Source organism: Schistocerca americana, chromosome 1, assembly GCF_021461395.2.
Source record: "Schistocerca americana isolate TAMUIC-IGC-003095 chromosome 1, iqSchAmer2.1, whole genome shotgun sequence".
Taxonomy (NCBI): Eukaryota; Metazoa; Arthropoda; class Insecta; order Orthoptera; family Acrididae; genus Schistocerca; species Schistocerca americana.
In genome coordinates, this window is record NC_060119.1 from 251,874,769 (window position 1) to 251,880,693 (window position 5,925).

A 5,925-nucleotide genomic window follows, 5' to 3' on the forward strand; every position below is an offset into this window, starting at 1 on the left:
CTCAACTTGAGAACGAAACTATTGAGGGTGGACGTTGGAGCACAGCATTATATGGGAGTAAAGCATGGGCTGTGAGAAAACCGAAAAGAATATGAATCGATGCGTTCAAAAGAGTACTCCATAGGAACTTCGAAGAAAGGAAAATTCAAAAAACAAGAAGTAAAATAAGGGACCGGATGTCAGAATGTGTTTTAAAACTTTTGTGTCGCCTCCTTGTCACTGTAGGCTCGTACCATGGGAAGCACGGAGATAATGTCGTTTGGTGCCAGCATCCTCTTTCTATAACACAACTGCATGCATATGTTAACGTGGTTCTTTATTCATAAGAACAAGAAGTATCTTAAGATAGTCCATGTTTTGTGGTACAAGCTCTTCTGTAATAGTCCACATTAGCCACACTGTTGGTGAAGTACACGTCCCGTTATGCACACTAATCTGGTCACGAGGTACTGACTTACTCTGACCTAAAGGCTGAGCTAATGGCGCCTGAGACTCCCACTGGGCTGCGACTGAGGACTCGACTAGTTGACTCACTGGATGACTGACTGGATGACTGGGCTCTCCAGCCCGCGGCGGTATTCTAAATACTGGCGTTGCCATTGGCGGAGCATGTCTCGCGAGTCTGTCTTTGGCCTCTGTCGATCTTCTTGCAACCTCTTTGCCGTCCTGTGTGCTGGCGACAGCTTACGCCAGCACAAAAATACACTCCTGGAAATGGAAAAAAGAACACATTGACACCGGTGTGTCAGACCCACCATACTTGCTCCGGACACTGCGAGAGGGCTGTACAAGCAATGATCACACGCACGGCACAGCGGACACACCAGGAACCGCGGTGATGGCCGTCGAATGGCGCTAGGTGCGCAGCATTTGTGCACCGCCGCCGTCAGTGTCAGCCAGTTTGCCGTGGCATTCGGAGCTCCATCGCAGTCTTTAACACTGGTAGCATGCCGCGACAGCGTGGACGTGAACCGTATGTGCAGTTGACGGACTTTGAGCGAGGGCGTATAGTGGGCATGCGGGAGGCCGGGTGGACGTACCGCCGAATTGCTCAACACGTGGGGCGTGAGGTCTCCACAGTACATCGATGTTGTCGCCAGTGGTCGGCGGAAGGTGCACGTGCCCCTCGACCTGGGACCGGACCGCAGCGACGCACGGATGCACGCCAAGACCGTAGGATCCTACGCAGTGCCGTAGGGGACCGCACCGCCACTTCCCAGCAAATTAGGGACACTGTTGCTCCTGGGGTATCGGCGAGGACCATTCGCAACCGGCTCCATGAAGCTGGGCTACGGTCCCGCACACCGTTAGGCCGTCTTCCGCTCACGCCCCAACATCGTGCAGCCCGCCTCCAGTGGTGTCGCGACAGGTGTGAATGGAGGGACGATTGGAGACGTGTCGTCTTCAGCGATGAGAGTCGCTTCTGCCTTGGTGCCAATGATGGTCGTATGCGTGTTTGGCGCCGTGCAGGTGAGCGCCACAATCAGGACTGCATACGACCGAGGCACACAGGGCCAACACCCGGCATCATGGTGTGGGGAGCGATCTCCTACACTGGCCGTACACCACTGGTGATCGTCGAGGGGACACTGAATAGTGCACGGTACATCCAAACCGTCATCGAACCCATCGTTCTACCATTCCTAGACCGGCAAGGGAACTTGCTGTTCCAACAGGACAATGCACGTCCGCATGTATCCCGTGCCACCCAACGTGCTCTAGAAGGTGGAAGTCAACTACCCTGCCCAGCAAGATCTCCGGATCTGTCTTCCATTGAGCATGTTTGGGACTGGATGAAGCGTCGTCTCACGCGGTCTGCACGTCCAGCACGAACGCTGGTCCAACTGAGGCGCCAGGTGGAAATGGCATGGCAAGCCGTTCCACAGGACTACATCCAGCATCTCTACGATCGTCTCCATGGGAGAATAGCAGCCTGCATTGCTGCGAAAGGTGGATATACACTGTACTAGTGCCGACATTGTGCATGCTCTGTTGCCTGTGTCTATGTGCCTGTGGTTCTGTCAGTGTGATCATGTGATGTATCTGACCCCAGGAATGTGTCAATAAAGTTTCCCCTTCCTGGGACAATGAATTCACGGTGTTCTTATTGCAATTTCCAGGAGTGTATATCGTAGAAAGCGGGCGTGACCAGAGTTACACGTGATATGCAGAGATAATCTTTGTCACCCCTCTGAAGATGTCCAGCGCAGCTCTGGACGAAACGTTAGGAGCTGAAGAGTTTAATGGACCACAACCTTACATCCCGAAAGGTTTACCAGAAGATATGTCATCCGGTCGTGAAAGCCTTCATAATGTGATGTAACTCAATAACATGTGATGTAGGAAAATATCATCTAATTGAATTTAACTGGCGCGTCGAAAGCAACGAATGTGAAAGATACATCTCTCAAGATTTTAAACATGGCTGTGCTTCAGCAACTGTGCATGCAAGAGTTTCAATAGATTGGGAATAACAGCCAGCCACTTGCAAAATACAGTTTTATTAAACACTGGCCATGGATTCGACAGTGTCAAACCTGTCTTCTTCAGAATGTATTGCCGTAGAATCACATATTATCTATACCCGATGCGGGAGTCGGTGACTGTCTAGTACTTGTGGGCGTCATCCTCTTGACCACCACATAAAATGTGTGATTTAAAAGTAGGAGCTCTCTGTAGTAGGGCTTTGTCTTCAAACTTTTTAATGTGCGGCATTTTAAATGATTTTAAGACGGAGCCCTACAGTAGAGAGCTACTACTTTTAAAACATATGTTTTGAATGGTGATTAAGTGGGTGACATGAACATGTACTGCACATCGGATGTAAATAATATGTGAACATGTACTCCACATCGGATGTAAATAATATGTGACTCTACGTGTAATACCTTCGGAAAAAGTTAGTTTTAAAATTGTCGAAACCCTGGTCAATGTTTAATAAACCCCTAATTTAAAACTGGTTGGCTGTTATTTCCAATTCACTGATAAGTCTTTCAATTTGTTTGGCCAGAAGTCTTTTTGTGCCCATGTTCCGTACTTTCTACTGCATTTAGCACGGAGAAAGGGCAAGTTAGAGCACATCGATGCAGCGCAGTTACAGTTCGTTATGCCTTATGTGTCGCACTGCCACGTGAGAACTTTTTGCTCGGTATTTCCGTCCTGCTTAAAAAAGAGAACGGGGCAACCGTGTGTCCGCATTCTAATTAGCCGAGAGCGACGACATCATATCAGCTTGTTTGCGGCACCTCGGCATCACGGTGGCCAAACGGGTGGTGCGGTGTTTAGTTGCGCTCCAAAACCAGGATAAAGAGGTAGGTATATGTTTGTGCGCCAAGAACAAGCTATGAACTAAAAAGTTGTGATAATGAGGAGACAAATTATATTACAGTAACCTTCCAGTTAGTGCTGCAGATGTTTAGCTGTTGCACACATTACATTATTTTAACATAACGCAGTGATGTGTGTGTGTCTGACTATTATCTACCTCCAGTTATCAAACCGGGGAAAGTGGACGTACACTTTAACGTGACGTTCCTGACGCCCCCTTACGATGCTGAGAGGTGACGGTTACATTAAAGACACACTGAAAATTTCCCAGGTCCGAGCGGGATTTGATTCCGCAACCTCTCGGTTCACAGACACATGCTTTACCACGAGACCACCAGGCTCTACGACAGAGTAATTGCACAGTTAGAGGAGGTAAAACTGGCCCCCTTAAGTGGTTCTCGCACTTCATAATATTACATTGTATACAGCTTCATGCTAGGTTGTAAGTGCAGCAGTAAACATACAAATACATGTGTCTCTTGTACGCATATGTTAAAGAAACGGAATAATTACAAAAAATATCTACATTTACGTGAAAAAAATTACCTGTAATTTCCTTGAGGTCTGGATTCAAACTTACCTGCAGCATAAGATTTAGGATAGCAACGAGATATGACGGTTATAATGTCTCAAAATAATATTATGTTGTGTTACGTCAGAGTAACTATGTGTGAGTCTATACAGTAACGAGCCCTTTGCGCGTGTTCTTATCGCTGCTACGCTTCAACTACTGCACAATTTCTTAAGCGGCCACTGAACAATCAATAATATTGCACATTAATATTGTGCAACATTACTGAAGTTGTCGCTGGACAGTTCAATAATATTGCCAATAATATTTTGCAATAATGCGGTCATCCGGAACGTTGGGGATGAAGATGCTGCTGCTGTGATAATTGCTCTACCTGTTGCAAGCAGAAAAAAGGTGGATGAAAAATTAAGTCAAGGAGCGTCTAAGGTCACTCACTAAAACTTGAGTAAATAGAGCCTGAACGAAAAACAAAGATTAAGTGTTGTGTGCTGGTGGTTCATACATTACTCGAAATGGTTCAGCCCATAAATTGGCATCCTCATACATAGACACTTGCCATCTCCCTTCCCCCCCCCCCACCGTAACGGATAAATTACTGCGGATCCCCGTATCCACATAATGAAAAAACAAAATAATACAGTGAGAACCGCAGTTCTATAATGTCAGTACTTCTCAAACGTTACGATACCTTACTACTTGCAAGGGTTTGGTTGGGTTGTATTGGGGAAGGAGACCAGACAGCGAGGTCATCGGTCTCATCGAATTAGGGAAGGACTGGGGAGGACGTCGGCCGTGCCCTTTGAAAGGAACTATCTCGGCATTTGCCTGGAGCGATTTAGGGAAATCACGGAAAACCTAAATCAGGATGGCCGGTCGCGGGACTGAACCGTCGTCCTCCCGAATGCCTATTGGCAAGTCTCTCAAAGAGTTGAAATATACTCGCATACGTGCAGTTTCACCTTACAGTATTGTATTTGAGAGACAGTTACAGAAACGTGTCATGCAATAATATGTACACTGCAGAATTATATTTGGGTAAGGAATGCATTCATAGAGACAAATATCGATATATACTTTTACTCATTACATTAATTAAATTTCTTAAAAACATCTGCCTTAGTGGCCGTTCTGAACAACAAACCACACGATTCATAACTTTTAACATTTCTGTTTTTGTGCTCATCCCACAATGCCGGTGATGACGTATACATTTCGATGCACTCTGATAGTAATGCTCTTTCATCTTCTTTTGAACTCATTTTCAACACAACAATAAACCATACTTCCTTCCTCTGTGTAGCACGCGAGGGACTGCCAAGTATTTTGTCAATAGCCCCCACAGGCGGAGCAATGTTTCCAGGCATCGCAGTACATTTTCAAAGTTTTTGAAGTTGTCAATATTACTGCTCAACCTCGCCATCTCACTCCTAGACGGTCAATATTATTAAAACCACTCCGTCTACAGGCCACAAGTGGCCCATCGGGACCATCCGACCGCCGTGTCATCCTCAGAGGAGGATGTGGATAGGAGGGGCATGGGGTCAGCACACCGCTCTCCCGGTCTTTATGAAAGTATTCTTGAGCGAAGCCGCCACTATTCGGTCGAGTAGCTCCTCAGTTGGCACCACGAGGCTGAGTGCACCCCGAAAAATGCCAACAGCACATGGCGGCCTGGATGGTCGCCCATCCAAGTGCCGACCACGCCCGACAGCGCTTAACTTCGGTGATCTGACGCGAACCGGTGCATCCACTGCGGCAAGGCCGTTGCCTACTCAATATTATTAGGCATCCAGGAAATATTGTCAATATTACTGATCGTCTAGCGGCCGCTTCACCAAAGACTTTGTCTTTCTACAGAAACAGATGTACCGCATGATTATAGTGGTAATCAGCACTAATGCTCAGACTTACTCAACGTATCTGCAAGGTTAATATTGATGTACAAGTCTCTGATGTTGGTTTACGGCGATTATAGTAAAAAGTGATTTTCTAAGTTAATTAACCCGTGCATTAACCCCTTTCCTGTGGTCTGAAACGACTTGTTTAGTATGGTATTATTCGGCAGC

General features: G+C 46.7%; 1 pseudogene; it reads right to left on the reverse strand.

Moving 5' to 3' along the window:
- Positions 1-5,510: 5,510 nt before the first annotated feature.
- LOC124560129 lies at positions 5,511-5,628 on the reverse strand (annotated as a pseudogene).
- Between the last annotated feature and the right edge of the window lie 297 nt (positions 5,629-5,925).